Consider the following 16,585-nt stretch of genomic DNA (forward strand, 5'->3'; position numbering starts at 1 on the left):
AAAATGAAAATAGAAAGGAACAGAAAGCATCTTTAGCATGCATGATGGAGTACAAGCTGAAACATTTTACCAAAAACTCAGATGACTTACGACAACTTTAATAAGCTCACTGATGGCGCCCCTCTAGTCTGAGGATTTCAAAGCTCTTTGTAGATTAAATGCCTTTGGCAGAGAAGTTAAGTAGCTTCCCCCAGGTCACAAGCTATAGCAAATCGCTATCACCAACAGCCAGGGGAAAAATTTCAGAGGCAGAAATGGCTGTTAAGTGTTCAAGTGCCATTTCTGCATCTGAATATCTTCATCATTAATACTCATCACCTACTTATACCAGTGTTTAAAAGCACTGTATAAATAATGTATTAGTCCTTGTAACATCTCTATGAAACGGACAACTAATTTATCTCAACTGTACAATGAGTTAAAATAAGGCATAGAAAAGTTAAGTACTTTGTCCACACCATTCAGCAATCTGTGCACTAACCCAGAATGAGTAGACCATGATGTCTGAAGTCTATATTCAGTCTACACCACCATAAAGACTACTACTACTCCAGTGTTTTACTATTCCCTCCAAACATAGATGCTGACTGTCATCTAGAAGCAAAATTTTACGGGGGGGGGGGGAGGGGGGGGGGAAGGTCAGATAATGCATCTGACTTCTAGAACATGTATGTAAAAATGTAAGTAAAATTACACATTGCTAGGGTAAGAGACAGACAAGTTCATCCAAATACATTTCACTGGAAAAAAAAAGCAAATGAAGCTGCACAGAATGATTTTATTCTTCACTATTAATGGGAGTTAGAATCACACAGGAGTATGGCACTACAATTTGACAACTTCCTCCTTGAGAACGTAGAAATATGTACCCTGAACTTGTGGTTGAAAGATAAACCCACAGTCACAATTTCACATGTTTGTGGGGATTTGGGTTTGGTTGGTTTGTTTGTTTGTTTTGAGGTTTTTGGTGGTGGTGATTTTTTTGTTGGTGGTTTGGTGGGTTTTTTTGTGGTGGTGGTGGTGTTTTTGTTTGGTTTGACTTTTTGGAGGGGTTCTGGAGGAGGAAGAAGAAGGTGGAGACAGACCAAGAGTAGGTGATTAGACACAATAAAGATTAAAAGTTAGTTATTTCTTGTAGGGCCCTTTTGTTTTTTCTCTCCTGGAGCCAACACCACAGATTAAAGGTTTGATGATTACCTAGGAAGCATATGGAAACCTGTATGGGATTTTTATTGCAGACAGCTCACATTCAGGGAAGGTTGTACACTCATTCAGTGCATTTGTATCACTACAAACCAGTTCTGCTTTGTCACAGAACAAGTGCATATAACTGACTGCACAGACCTGTTCAGAAGGGGCTGCCAGTGGTAATTCAGCAAGAAATCCGTAACTGGAGAGTTCTACCTTCCAGGGATAACAGCAGTGCATTATTCATTGAATTGCATCCTCTTAAGACAGTCAACCTGAGGAGAAATGCCTCTAATGCATAAATATTGCAATAGCACTTAGAGGATGCCCACTGCTTTACAAATCTGTAAAGTATCCTTGCTCTGAAGAATTCACAGTAAGAAAGACAGTTCAGTTGAAGAACAGAACATTTAATTTGAAAAGTATTTCCCAAAACCATACAGAATAAAATGAAAAAAAATAAAATATAAAGAGTGAGAAGCCTGAGGTGAATGAAAAGAAAGTAAAGCAGTGGAACAACTACAGGAACACATGCATTGTCTGCTTCAAAGAACAATTTGCAGAAGGACAAGGTGAGGGATCAGACACAGAAAGCAGTGAAAGAAGAAATCTGATGGTATTGACCTGTGAAAAAAAGAGCAAGGTTCTGAGGGACAGAATGGCTCCCTTGGGTACAGGGAACATTATAAACAGTTAAAGATCTAGTTTATACCACTTGGTATGGTTCTGAGATCTGGAATCAACAATTTGGAGCTTCCCAAGCAAAATGAAGTATCTGTACACAATTGACACACAAAGATATGAGAGGACCAGTGGGAAAGATAAAACATCCAGTAGAAGTATAACTGGAGTGCAACAGTCCACTCATCCTTAAGGAAAAAAAAAACAAAACAAAACATAGAGGCAGTTGCTTGTTACCATCCTAAATAATAAAACACACAGAGCACATAAAGTGTAAGGTAACATCTTCCTTACTTAATGATACCATAGACAAGAGCGGATCAGCTTCCACACATGCAAGGCCCTCATCAGGTTTGCACTGACTTCTAGACTTGGGTAGAGGAAGGAAGAAAAGAACAGCAGAGAAGTTAGCTCACTGTTGGAGCTGCTTTCAGCAACTGATAGAGAATCAGACCATTCCTTGTGCTTTTCCAAAAAAGAATTCAGTGCATACCTTTGCAGAGGGCAGTTCATGCCATATGTCCTACTTCAAATGTTTCCCTTGCTCTCAGAGAAAAGAGACTATCAAAAGGTGAACATATTTCCCTTGCCATATAGCAGAACTTAAAGCAGAACTCCCCATCGCAGACTCTAAAGATTATCTTTCACTTCACCCAGGAATCACTATCACTAGTGTTTGCAAAATTCTCCTCTCTCTTCTTTTTATCCAACTCCATGATTCTCCCTTGATTCAACCTAGAAATCAGATATTAAAAACTGCCTTTCATCCTCAGCAAAATATGGCTAAACTGCAAAGCTGTTTGAAGCTGCCAAATACAAAGACCCTGACACACACACTGATGGTGCCCTTCCCACAGAAGCCTTGCCAACAGCAGCAGAATTTTCAGCTTGCTATTTTAACACGTTCACAGCCCTGCAGGAGGACTAATGACAGAAAAAAAAAATAATAAAATAATCAATGGATTAATCATAGGAAGGTCTCCTAACTCTCTCCTGCGATATCATACCATCTTCTTAGCTCCTCAGCATAAATACAGCACAAATTAGCTACTTTCATCCATGACTGGACTCACTAATTTCAAACACAAGGTAAAAATTGCTCTGCAGAGATACATTAAAAATCAGGTTATCAGCAGGTATAGTGTCATAAATTAACAGAATTCATCAATAGCAATGCTATTTCATATAGAGCAGGCATAGGTCTTTTGCAGTTTCTCCCCTCAAAAATGAGCAGTTTAGAAGCAATATATCAAACAGGACAGCCTCAGACATCATTTAGATGCTGCTAGGGGAAACTTAAGGAACATAATATTTTTACAGCAGCGTATAGGTACTGCTGCTCCATAAACACAATACAACTTCTCTCTCCATCTTTGACATTTCAGACCTTTCTTTCAGGGAATGTCTATAAAAAATAGCCTATTTAGATAGTGTTCATTCCCAATCAAGCACAAAGTACACATAGAGCTTAAGCACACACTCTGACATAGCTCGCTGAAAGCTGCATGCAGTCACTGTGAACTAAGAATTACCTGGCCATAGAACATTAGCTGATCTTTTACAAAGATAAAAATCAGGTTTAGGACTTCATCCATGAAGCCACAAACAGCTTAAGAAGAAACAAATTACGTGGGTTGAGTGTGCCATCAGCAAGCCTGCAGATGACACCAAGCTGTGTGGTGGTGTCAGTAAGCTAGAATAATGGGATGCCATCCAGAAGGACCAGGACAAGCTAGAGAAGTGGAACAGGTGAACCTCATGAGGGTCAACAAGACCAAGTGTAGGGTCCTGCACCTGAATCAGAACAACCTTCATTATCAATACAGGCTAGGAAGTAAGGTGATAGAAAACAACCCTGGGGAAAAGGACTTGGCCTCAAGTTTTAAAGGACCAGGGAGGTGCATCAGCTTAATTGTGGTTTTGAGGCCAAAGAGGTGCGAGTATTTCTAAACAGCATTTCTCACCTCATGGCTTGTCACTCCCAAACTGGGGGTAAAGGAAAAGGCATATGGTTTTGAAAAAGATATGAAATGATGCCCCTCTTGCTTCTGGCAACATTTATACATAGATATTTTCTGTCACAAAAGAAACACTAGAATCACAGAATCAATAAGGTTGGAAAATACCTCAGAGATCATCAAGTCCAACCTATCACCCAACACCTCATGACTAACTAAGCCATGGCTTCAAGTGCCACATCCAATCCCGTCTTGAACACCTCCAGGGATGGTGACTCCACCACCTCCCCGGGCAGCACATTCCAACAGCAAATAACTCTTTCTGTGAAGAACTTTCTCCTCATCTTGATCCTAAACTTCCCCTGGCACAGCTTGAGACTGTGTCCTCTTGTTCTGGTGCTGGATGCCTGGGAGAAGAGACCAACCCCCACCTGTCTACAACCTCCCTTCGGGTAGTTGTAGACAGCAATAAGGTCTCCCCTGAGCCTCTTCTCCAGGCTAAATAACCCCAGCTCCCTTAGCCTTTCCTCAAAGGGCTTGTGTTTGACCTGTAAACAGGTAGTCACCTGAAAACTGTGCAAAGCATGCCTAAGCTGTACAATGCACATGCTTTTTAGATTGTTTCATTTTAAGTGAGTGAAAAGATGGTAGCCAGTTTAGAATTTGCATTTTTGGAAGCTTCATGTGAGTTACAGTTTGTGGTCTAGACTGAACTCTCCAGAGGAGACAGACTGAAGACAGAGTCATAATTTTTTGATTCATTTAATTTCATTACATCCTTTTAGCCACGTAATAAAAATTTCTGATGCTTGTTGGACTTCAGTGTTCATGAATTTTACAGCAAGAAGCACACCTACTGCCCATATTAAGCACAGAATCTAAGTGGCTCACAAACAATGGATGAGCAATTAATTTTGAGTCAGAAGTGGTTATGGTATAGAAGAGAACGAATGTAATTTACAGAAAAGGTTTTAGTGCAATCCTGAGAATATTAAGTAGAAGTTTTGTTTTATTTGGCACTTTCAGAGGTCTCTTGATAGAAGACTAATGTTCACAATTCAGCAAGGTTGTTGATCACCAAAGGGAAGAGACAGTGGAATAATTAAAGCATAAGGGAAAAAAAATGTATTAAAGAGTTCCAGGAGCTCAATCCACTTAATCAATTAAATTTAGGCTGAAAAGGTGGTTGTAGCAGTCATTACATGAGAAATATAATTTATAGAGCCTCATAATATATGACAAATATAATTTTCCTACAGGGAGCTTTCTGAAATCTGTTTGATAAAAATAAAGCAAATTCTGATGTTTGAAACTAACAAATTGCTAATCAGGAGATTCAACGTGTGTTTTTTAACAACTGGACCTCCATTTGCCAGGGAAGCCATGGATTATGCTTGCCTGGACACACCTTAAAGCAAGAATAGACATAGCTTCATAAAATATGAATTCCTGGAATGAGTTTTACATTTGACTCTCAACTTTGCACCCCTGCTTTTCCCATTTAAATGTTACAGGTTGCTTACAATGGTTTTGGATGTGGACTAATGGCCTTTAATGCATGTTTGTTTTTCCCTTAGGACCTACCAGGATTTTAAAAGTATATTTATAGAAGTAAATAGCTAAAACATTCCCTTTTCCTCCCTGGGAGGCAAAACACAATTGCACGGAGTTATCTGTAGTCACTGAAGATTATGCTTGTTTGACAATTTTAATTTAAAGTGGGTTAAACTTTTGCATATTGTTTACAAATTAGGTTCTATAACACATCCTGACAACATTTCACATCAATCACTGTCAATTCCCTAACACATACACACAATTAATACTAACTGAATTGGTAATTACAGGATTGACATCTCATTTGCAACAAGATGCTGCAGGTCTCTTGCAAAGAGAACTGGCAGTGTGGTTATTCTTCCATTTCCCTCAGCTTGTAGTTTGATGCCCTGTAGTTAAAGTTCAACTAAAGATTCATTCTCATCTTGTAAAAGTCTTCTGCAGTATCAGAAAAGCCCCAGGATAAAAAGCAAAATGGTCACTTCCCTCCAAGAGTCCTCTCCTGAGACTTTCTCCCGACAAAGGATATAAACTGTGCCACACTGCTGTTACTTGCTCATGAGTTAATCATCTTTCTAACCCTTTCTACTTTATTTCTCTGGCATGCAGAAAAAAAGTAAATAGTGATGTTACAGAGGTAAGCTACACAGGAACCTGCCTTGAAAGGAAAGTGCATTTGAAGTGGTACATTTTATTAAGGAAACTATCAAATCTGGAAAAAGGAAAATACTACATTTTGGAAGCTATGTCGTGGAGTGGCCATTAAAACAGCAGTTACATAACCCAAACACTGGATTTCACAGGAATGAACTGGCCAGGTGCAGCCTCACAGATTTAGCACAGCTGAGCATATTCTGATTGAGATAATCCTGTCACCTTGCCTGGTTACAACTACACAAAGCACAGTGGGGCTACTCAGTGACCCAGAGAAGGAATATTTGTTACAAGGTGAAAGGTCTGAAAGACTTGGATTTGAACTAGATGATATTTAGGGTTCCTTCTAACACAAACCATTACCTGATTTAAATTCTGTGATCTGGCATGCACTTATTAGAAGGGGGAACAGTAAGCAAGCAGAAAGACGGAATGACAGCACTAACCCTGACAGTGGAACCAAAGCTGCAAGGTTAAAAAACAAAAGTGACTGTACAGGGTGTTACCAACACTACAGAGCTGACACTATTTCTTGACTGACTTAATGAATAAGGAAGCCCAAGGGATATATCCCCAGCAGTCATGAAGGTTTTGCCTTCTCAGAAACAGAGACCCTATATGTGTAAGGAAAGAGTCTTTTGGCTTAGGGGATTTCAGAGGTACAGTCACATTTCTTGGTATGATTCCATCCTTCAACTATTAACATAATTAATTCATTAAGAGTGATGTAGGAACTGTGCTCCCTGTGGCTTACAGAGAGGATCAAAAAGGGGCTCAGTCAAACTGAGCAGAGCCCAGAAACATCTAGGAGTCTGAAATATGAGGAGACTCAAGTGGAAGCACAGAGGAGACTGAGCTATGCATGGATATCCTAAGGCAGAAACATTTCTTTACCTGCAGCAATAACAGTGTGCAGAGTAGACCCCCAAGCATTCTGCACATCTGCCCTGCCTGCAAAGAAGAAGATTCAAGCATGACTCTTAATCTCAACACCTGCAAAATGAAAATAGTAATTCTTTTTTTTCAAGAAATAGAAAAAAGGCAGCATTATTATTTGCATGTCTTATCTGAGACATTCTGTTTCAATGAGAGCTGTATGTGTACACTATGCAGCAGAACAGACCTAAAGATACAAGTCCAACCATTAACCCAACACTGCCAAGTCCACCACTAAACTATGCCCTTAAATGCCAAATCTACATGTCTTTATATACCTCCAGGGACGGTGACTCAGCCACTTCCCTGGGCAGCCTGTTCTAATGCTTGACAGCACTTCTGGTGAAGAAATTTTTCCTGATGTCCAATCTAAACCTTGCTCGGCACAACTTGAGCCTGCTTCTTCTCATTATTTGGGAAAAAAGACTGACCCTCACCTTGCTACAGCCTCCTTTCAGGTAGTTGTAGAGAGCAATAAGGTCTCCCTTAAGCCTCCTTTTCTCCAATTTAAGCCACCCCAGTTCCTTCAGCTGCCCCACATAGGACTTGTTCTCTAGACCCTTCACCAGATTAGTTGCTCTTCCTTCGATGCACTCCAGATGTTGTAAGTACATTATTAAAGAGCGTGTGACATAGTAACAGCTTATTCCCCTGATTATGCTGTTTGCTTATGAAATGGATCCAAAATAGAACGGTGTTTTATACAGGATATGGTATCACATAGCCTTCTACCTTTCAGGTTCAGTGATAACAGGAAGGGAAAAGACAAACTTTGCATTCTCAGAAGCTATTTCATTTTTCTCTGACAGAATCTTAGCAACTCCAAAATCTTTTGAGATAGAAAAGTAATTTAAAATATTTTTAAGAACATAAGGTTTGAAATAAAGAAGTGTGTCTAACAATTGTTATCCTTTACTGATCTAAGAGGATATGACATGACAGGAATTCTGAGTGCCTTCAGCTTAGTAAGTGGACCTCCACTTCCTTCTTCAAAAGTATCTGGTTGGTTCATTTTGACAGCTAAAATGTGAAAACAGCTAGTAGGACATATCATTAAAAAAATAGTCTTACTTTCCCTAATAACAAGGATCCTGCCCTGTGTACATCAGCTCTTTTACTGTCCCTGTTAATACCATATGGACGAAATACCATGGTGTGAGTTTTCTAGATTAAAATATGCTTACATAACTGACACAGACAAGGGCTTTACCAATAGTAGTGGAAGAAACACAACACACAGAGACCCCTAAGTTTTTGAGAAATTGTATGCTTACTCAGCTTTCTGTCCAATCTTTCACCAGATGAAGTCCAGTGCAACGTGGCTTTAAGATCAGAGGCAGGAGGATAAGGTACTTTTGTTTGCTGACTAAGGCCATGGATATTTTTAGCATGACAGACTGACATGTTCTAGCCAAGCAGAGAAGCTGTTTCCCATATATTAGTGTTGCTGAACTCATGAAAGCCATATAGGCCTGTCAGGGAAAGCACCACTTTTCTTGTTCATACTTTCACAACATCAGCATGTCATTCTTTTAATCCCTGCAGGGGGATAAATGTTTTATGGCAGATTAGCTAACATGACATACCTAATATGTTACTAGAAAACTGGGTCTGTGGTTGGCAGCGTTTATGCTAAGCATAGTAGGGGGTTATGATAATCAAAGTGCCGATGGGTTTGGCTCACTGCAAGGAAAGTTACTGTAAAGCTAGCAGTGACAGATGAAGGTGGAAGGATGATATTTAAGAGTAGAAGTGACTGCTTGAATTGAAAACAAACATATCTTCATCCCTTAGAAGTGAATTATTTTTCTGCTAGGGCCAGCAAACATAGAATGATGAAGTTTTCCTGATGGAGATGGTTTATTATGGTGATCAAAGGAATAATAACAGCAATAATAAAGCAATCTTCACATGGAAAAATACAGATGATTTGCAAGCAGATGTGAAGTTCTTCATGTTATCTTTGCAAAGTACTTGTCTGTATTACATGTATGCATTAGATTATTAATGTATGCATTGCATGTTGTCTCTATAGACTTGACACTCCTTAAGAGGTATGAAAGTGTTTACAGTTTGAACTGAAATCAATAAGCAGACTTGATGAAGCTGAATTTGTGTTTGGAAAATGGGATAAAACACTGAAGCAAGAGAACTAATAGTTTTCTCTGTTCCTTTTGGAGAAGGCAATAATCCAATTCTGCTACATAGCTCGTATTTGAGAAGGGTGGAAGACACAAATAGTTTTCACCCAAGGCTGTGCTTGTGAGTATGTGTTTGTCTGCAAGTACAGGCAGAAAACCCATGTTTTTCTTCAGTCCAGCTTAATAAACCTGTGCCAGTGCTGTCAGTTGGAACAGTGGTATTAATGAGCTTGTAGTGAAATTAGGTAACTCCAGATTTTTTTTTTTTGTATACTAATACTTGTAAAGATGCAGTATATAGAATGTATAGACACAATTTTTATGTACTAATGAGTAAAGATGGTATCCCAATAATACATAAACTGCAGTCTTAAGAAATAAATAATAATTCAACTCTACCTTTAATCCTGACTCACTTGTTTCAGGAAGCAGACATTCCAAGTCATCCAGTTCAAATAGGGATATACTGGAATTAGAGGGGTTCAGATCTTCCAGTGCTACCTTGTCTGCACATTACCTCCTAAACATTTATATGCCAATGAAAAATGAACACAGTGGTGAACAAATCTATTCCTGAAAAGAATTTATTTATACATACTGTGTAGTAGGAAAAAAAGAGACAGCACACTTTGTCAAACAGTATTAAAATATGTATTCATCTAGCTGAGAGTTTTAGGAATGCATTTTTTGATAGTTATTTCAGTATTTCATCATATTACCACTGGCTGGTTTGATTTGCCTAACAGGTTTATTCTTCACCTGAATCTCTTTAACAGGTTTTCACTATATGTACGGCTTTGATCTGGAATAACTGGGACAGAGGAGAGTTTTCAGCAGTTCTTTTCTTACATCGTTAATGGCATTTCTTTACAGATATTACATTCATATATATATTAAGGCACTATTTTTATTAGGTCTGGTGCATAACAGAACTGGTAGTGCAAGTACTCAAACTCTATAAATTATGTAGCTACAAGGACCAACTTTTCTTTCAATTTCCCAAGAATGACTGCTTTCAATAGGCATGGCAAATGAGGCAGTGCAGCTTACAGAAAAATGTACTTAGCTATGTGCTATGAGTGGTTAAGTATATCCATACCTATAGTACTTCAGGTCTGTGCTTGATTCCCATTGTCCTCAGTGAGCTACAAATACATTACTGTGTTTTGCTGAACTGGGCCCAGCATCACTGAAGCGCTTCAGCTCCAGGGTTCTGTGTGGATTATACCTTAGTCTTGATCTCAAAAAGGAGTAGGAGCATAAGTATTTTGTTGACTCTAAACTATAATGCACCTGATTATGAAAGCATTTCAGGGACCTTTTCTTAGTAAAGCTACATTTGAAAAGGACACAATATATTGCCAAAAAAATGAAAGGAGATCTTAAAAGAGCCAAGTACCATTTCTTGTTTATAAATGGAGGACACACTGTTCAGATGTAAAGACGACTTAGTCACACTTACCTTTGTCATGGCCTGCTGGAGTTTAGACAAACGGATGAGGACTTAAGCTGCAGCTGGATATGTAATGCAGTTTCCGACCCTGCACTGATGGAGCAGCTGCCAGCAGTGATCTTTGCTGCTTTTGCATCGAGAAAGGTCCAGAAACGCAGGTCCAGCTGCCCCGCGGCCTCCCTCCATGCCTGGTGCATGCTGCTTCCATGAGCCCGTCTCACTGATGTCTGCTGGGACCACCGAGCGCGTCAGGTCTTCTGCTGCTAGGCCCACACCTGTTGCTGTAAGAGATACAGTTGCAGGCACCAGCTGTGCGTTACTGGGCCCTCAGGGCTCATTATGACCCGCGCTAGGGCCTGGCGGAGCGGCACCTGCCTGGGCGCGGGGCAAACCGGTTGGTGCAGGCAGGCACCAGCTGTGCGTTACTGGGCCCTCAGGGCTCATTATGACCCGCGCTAGGGCCTGGCGGAGCGGCACCTGCCTGTGCGCGGGGCAAACCGGTTGGTGCAGGCAGGCACCAGCTGTGCGTTACTGGGCCCTCAGGGCTCATTATGACCCGCGCTAGGGCCTGGCGGAGCGGCACCTGCCTGGGCGCGGGGCAAACTGGTTGGTGCAGGCAGGCACCGCCCCGAGTCAGTGGCGAGGTTCCGCTCTGCCTCCTGCGGGTCGTTCTCGTGCACAAAGTCAGTCCGTATCAGTTTTTCCTCGGACTCTCAAGTTACCTTGATATTACTGATGACAAGTTACTTTTTCTTAAATGGCTTGATTTAAATGTCTGTCCATATGTTCTTAAAGACACTGGGTCCCTGGTGACGTCAGCCTTAATCTGTATGTGCAGGTCAGGTACCTGTTTCCATTTGTGCAATCTTATATCGATATTGAGGCACTTAGTGAAGTCCCTAGGATTCAGTCTGCATTTCTTTTCTTTCTGGTGCTGTAACATTTGTTCTGAAATGTTTGGTTTATTGACCATTTAGCTGCAGAAATGCATAAAGAGATCACTGCAGTGTTCACGTGTTTAGCTAGCACAGCACATGCAAAGAAGGTGCATTGGTTTTTATCACAGTCTAATCCATTGTTTGTATACCTCTTTCCTCAGAAGAGGCAGAGGTTCCTTATGATAATGTGCTCATGCAGCAAGAGCTACAGCCACTTCTGAGAAGGAATTGTCTTTAATTAGGAGTAAACTGCAGTATGTTTTCTAGTGTGCTAGTATTCTCTGGTAACTACGTGTTTGGCTTCATCTCATGATGACTGTGACATTTCTTACCACAGAATTGCAGCATGTCTGTGAATAACTAGCTGAGGTGCTGTACATTCACATATTGCTTAGCTCATGGTAACTTTTTCAGGTAACCATATCATCACTGAATCATACAACTGTAACTGTACTGAATCCAAACCTTTCAATTATTTACACTTTCAGTTTTATTCTAGTTCTTTTTTATCTGCACTTCGTAGTATTGGATTCACTTAGGAAAACAGGCATTTATCTTGATAGATTGGGAGCTGACATTTTCTGTCCTAAAAGAAACTTGTCTAATTTCCCAAGGCAATGAGACATTCTAGTTCTGGGTAATCTGTTTAATTCTGTGAAGTTTTTGTTGGTTTTTTGTTTTGTTGTTTTTTTTTTTTCTTGTATTGAAGCACTTTCTGCTGATTCTGCTCAAACATTGTTTTATTCAGATGATTGGTTTCAACAAAAATGTTTGTGATGAATAGTGACTGTACATTTTTCAGATCAAATGACTAATGAAAAACCTATGAAGAAGAAGCCATTTAGAAAGACCAGCCACAGCAGGAATATTTTGAAAGAAAATGTGGTTAAAAAACCCCAAGATACAGGTTTTTGAGCATTGATGGATCAAAAATTCTAGCATTAACCTGGCATTATGTCAGCAGTGTACTGGAGACACAGACAAGTGTCCCAGGCAAAGCCCTGGCTGTGCAGTAGCGTAGAGACATGTGAGGTGGTTTTAAACTAGCTAGTTCAGCTACTGTTAATGATTATTCCATAGCAGTGTGATTTATTTGCCTTCCATTTCTGCTGTGAAGAAGGTGGAAGCTGAAATGTTTCTGCATCTCACATCTGTTTCTTCCTTTCAGAAAGGCACTCAACAGCAGATGCTGTGAATCCTGTCTCTGCTGAGCATCTCAGAACCTGATAGGAGAGACAGGGCAGAGCAGATACCGATCTTGCTTGGTACAAACACGTAACTGACATATGCACCTTGTGCTTATCTTCTTGTCAGAGCCCAGAAGGTAGATTCATGGATATTTCAAGTGCTGTCACAATTGTTGTCTTGAATGAAAGTGGTTCTAGAGTGAGGAGATCGTGGTAGTTCACAAAAGTAATGATGCACTGTCAGCATTAGCATCTACCTGTGCTGCTGACATATTTAGCAGCAAGTTAAAAAAAACCCAAAACATAAGTTTGTGAAATGACATCACAAAATACACCTGGAAAGATGCACTAGAAGAATGTACAGTACTGTAGTTAAGTAATACTAACCTCCTCATTTTTGTCCTCTCCAACCAACCAAATACATTTGTGCTTGCATATGACTCCATACTGCAGGTTAGTGTGATTACCATAAAAGTGCTCTACAGCAGACAGACTTTCACTGCACAAGGAAAGAAATGTATGGTATAAAGCATATTTTATACCTGCATAATTGTAGCCATTCTTTGATTTTGGAGTAGCATACTAGTGAAACATCAGGTTCATGACTAGGGAAGTCATACCAGTCCCAATTTGTGCCTCTGGACTGATGTGTTTACAAAAGAACTGTCGATAGCCCTTGGTTGCAATTTTCATTTAATGTTTCTCAGATAGAAAGTGCATAACAGGAGAATCTCAGTTATGGTGTCCCTGGTGCACATCTCACTGATGTGTTGAAAGTACAAGATTAGAGTTTGTCCTCTGAGAATTGCAGCTCATTACTTTAGCTGAGAAAATGAATTACACTGCTCAGCTCCCTTGCATTATATATTTATTTGTTACTTCAGATAGGTTAGGCTGTATCACTGTATTGTTCTAACAGCTTTTAATGCTTTTTAAATTTCTTTTGGTTTAATATTTCATTATGCAGAAAAAGTTTGAAATACCTTGCTACTCAGAGGAAGAGCCTAGGTGGATATAAAACATGGCACTTGCCTTTTGTAGTGTTTTGGTATTAATGTTCTGAATGCCTTAATGTTTGTATTGTTGGTAGAGTGCTAGCTTTACTGTTTCTGTCATCCACTACCTTAAAACTGAGAATAATGTTTTTATACTTGTGGCAAACCTCTTATGAGCTTATATAATACTATGTTTTTAATCAGCAGTGCTTCAGATGATCCTCCAGCTCAGCGGTAAGAGCTTGCTTTGGCTCAATGATGTTTTCCCAAAGCATATATTAATGCATCTACTTATTCAAAGTTGCAGTCACACTAAGCAGCATAATTACAGACTGCATGGAGACACTTGATAAGAAAATGGGGGAAAAAAAATACCAACAAGATCAAAGAAGCACCTGAAGTTAATTATAAATTAGCACTGAAGTGTAGCCATCAAAATGCATTAATTATTACTAGAGGTTAAAAAAAAATCATTATGCTGTTGTATGTTGCTAAAGTTTACACCAGAGTCCTTTCATCGATTCATTTACACCTAACGTATCGAAAGATGACTGACTTCCAGCCAAAAAGAAAAAAGACACTAGAGGTGCCATTTGTCAAAGGTTTCTACTGCACAGGAAGTTCCATGTTTTTAGATATTGTTCACATCATTGGTGCCTGCTACAATGAGGGTGATTTGAGAGACCTTATTAAAATCAAATGCATGACTGATGAGTAAAACTGAATTACACTGTTAACCTATTTCTTTCCATGCCAACATCATGTCAGGTAGTGATAGGGCTAGGGAGAATGGAGCAAAAATAGAAATGGGTAGGTTCAGATTGGATGTTAGGAAGTTCTTCACCAGGGGGGTGGTGAGACACTGGAACAGGTTGCCCAGGGAGGTGGCAGAAGCCCCATCCCTGGAGATTTTTAAGGCTAGTCTGGAAAGGGCTCTGAGTAACCTGATCCAGTGTGAGGTTTCCCTGCCCATGGCAGGGGGTTTGGAACTAGATGATCCTTGGGTCTTTCCAACCCTGACAATTCTATGATTCTAAGGTATACAAAATCAAGTCTGTTTCAAAGCTGAAGCCTATCAGAGAACAAGTGTCTCTGCCAATCATTGTTCACTGTGTCTGGTTACTTGCAACCAAAGGTACATAGTGAAGACCAGACTCCAGTGAGGGTCAGAAATAAAGATCATGAGACAGACCTTGGGTCAAGGGTTAGCATTTGCTCTCTGATGCAACAGTATCTTGTCTAGTGTAATTTGGGCAGCTCAAAGAATAATAAGAATGGATGATGGTGGGGGAGAAAGCTATTACTTACAGTTTGGGTTTGTTTTTTAAAGAGATCGTTCTTTATCATATATCATCAGAGCGGCATCAGCACCATTGCTAATTGCCTTAGCCTTGGCCAGAGATGGGTCCACGTTGGAGACAGAGAAGCTTCTAGCAACTTCTCATAGGAGCCACCCCTGTAGCCTCTCCCTGGCTATCGAAATCCAGACAAAATAAGACAGTGAAGAAGGAAGATATGGTGCAAGAAGCTGGAGACAGGACTCAGCTTCCGCATTTCCCACTACAAAAAGAAAATGGTAACTTGTTGAAGGAGGTCCAAGGAAAAATATTTGTAAGGGAGAATCTTGGAGGACTGTGGTGAGTGAATAGGATAGCGTTACAGACTCTCAAGGTCAGGGAAAGACATCTCTGATAATCATGACTTCTAGTTTAGGTGAGGGAAGTGGCATCTGACTGAGGGAAGCGCGAAATACTCTTTAATCTGGATAGAGAATGTGGATGTTCAAAGTCCTATGAATGGCCCTGCCTTCAGATAATTAATGGAGCTTACAGGCCAGTACCTGTCTGCCTCTTTGCAGCAATGACTTGCTGAAGCAGAAACAGTTGCTTCAAAATAGATGTATAAAAGTGAGAAACAAGAGTGAACATTTAAGATCTCACAGTAGTTTCTAATTAATTCTCCTCCATGTGAATTTTAACTCTCTCACAAGACAGCAGCAGGACACAAAACAGAAGAGAATACTTTCCAGTGTCATGGGGTTCAGTTGTGAGGAAACTTAATAGCCTAGTAGTCTCTTCTCTCTCTTGTTTTTTTTTTTTTCCTCAAACTGTGTGAAGCATCCTTTCAGGTGCTACAAGAAGAAAGCATCATGTTCTGGTGCTTTCTGTTCAGTCAGAATCACACTAAGAGATTTCTGACTAAGATGCAGCTAGTTTCATGTATGTAGTCTGAGTCTGGTACAGACTGAGTACAGTCTGTACTGAGTACAGACACAGGAAGAAGTGTGGCATATAACAAGTTCTTGCTTGTTTCAAATGGCATGCATATTCACATTAATTAAAAAACACACCAGCCCTTTTTCTCAGGTGCCATGTTTGCCTTGCTTGCTGAGGACACAACAAATGAATCCTAATTGAACAGTCCAAGACATAATCAATATTAAACTTAATGCTTTAAATGGTGATCTGTCAGTTTTCGGTAAGTTGCCAAAGTCATATCTTTAAATTGTTCTTCCAAGTTGTTTTTTACAAAGATATTTCAGCTGGACTTTAAATTAGCACCTACTGGAGTACCTGTGACCTTCACTAGAAATTAGTATCACAGTATCACCGAGGTTGGAAGAGACCTCGAGGATCATCAAGTCCAACCTGTAACCACAGACCTCATGACTAGACCATGGCACCAAGTGCCACGTCCAATCTCCTCTTGAACACCTCGAAGGATGGTGACTCCACCACCTCCCTGGGCAGCCCATTCCAATGACTAATGACTCTCTCGGTGAAGAACTTTCTCCTCATCAGAAACCCAAAATTCATCTAAATCCCAGACTTTGTGAATTATGTGTATGAACTGGGGTGAATTTATACATCATTTGAGCACTTCAGCAACCTGACTGA

General features: G+C 40.1%; 1 long non-coding RNA gene across 3 annotated transcripts in view; it reads right to left on the reverse strand.

Moving 5' to 3' along the window:
• LOC137445866 (uncharacterized) overlaps positions 1-16,585 on the reverse strand; it is a 119,063-nt gene that overhangs the window by 38,839 nt on the left and 63,639 nt on the right. For all 3 annotated transcript variants that reach the window (XR_010988510.1, XR_010988511.1, XR_010988509.1), the window contains exon 6: positions 10,578-10,849. This is a non-coding gene — a long non-coding RNA (uncharacterized lncRNA). The remainder of the gene's footprint in view (positions 1-10,577; positions 10,850-16,585) is intronic.

Source organism: Melanerpes formicivorus, unplaced genomic scaffold (genome assembly GCF_026170545.1).
Source record: "Melanerpes formicivorus ecotype bairdi unplaced genomic scaffold, bMelFor1.0.p_v2 SCAF_16, whole genome shotgun sequence".
NCBI lineage: Eukaryota > Metazoa > Chordata > Aves > Piciformes > Picidae > Melanerpes > Melanerpes formicivorus.